The sequence below is a fragment of the Heterodontus francisci genome, chromosome 1, assembly GCF_036365525.1.
Source record: "Heterodontus francisci isolate sHetFra1 chromosome 1, sHetFra1.hap1, whole genome shotgun sequence".
NCBI lineage: Eukaryota > Metazoa > Chordata > Chondrichthyes > Heterodontiformes > Heterodontidae > Heterodontus > Heterodontus francisci.
In genome coordinates this window covers 181365690-181365984 of record NC_090371.1, presented here as the reverse complement: position 1 = coordinate 181365984, position 295 = coordinate 181365690, and positions in this window count along the sequence as shown.

Genomic DNA, 295 nt, shown 5'->3' with positions numbered 1-295 from the left:
TGCAACAGCCCCAACAAACAAATTTCTCTGCAGCACCTGTGGAAGAGCCTGTCACTCCAGAATTGGCCTTTATAGCCACTCCAGGCGCTGCTTCACAAACCACTGACCACCTCCAGGCGCGTATCCATTGTCTCTCGAGATAAGGAGGCCCAAAGAAAGAAAAAAAAGTCACAATAAACAATGAATAAGAGTTTTATTAAAGAAGTGCAATAAATATGAAACACCAAACAGATGTGATGCAAGATGCAAAAACACCTGACAAGATCACTGAATCTTGCATGCGATGAGTCCTTGT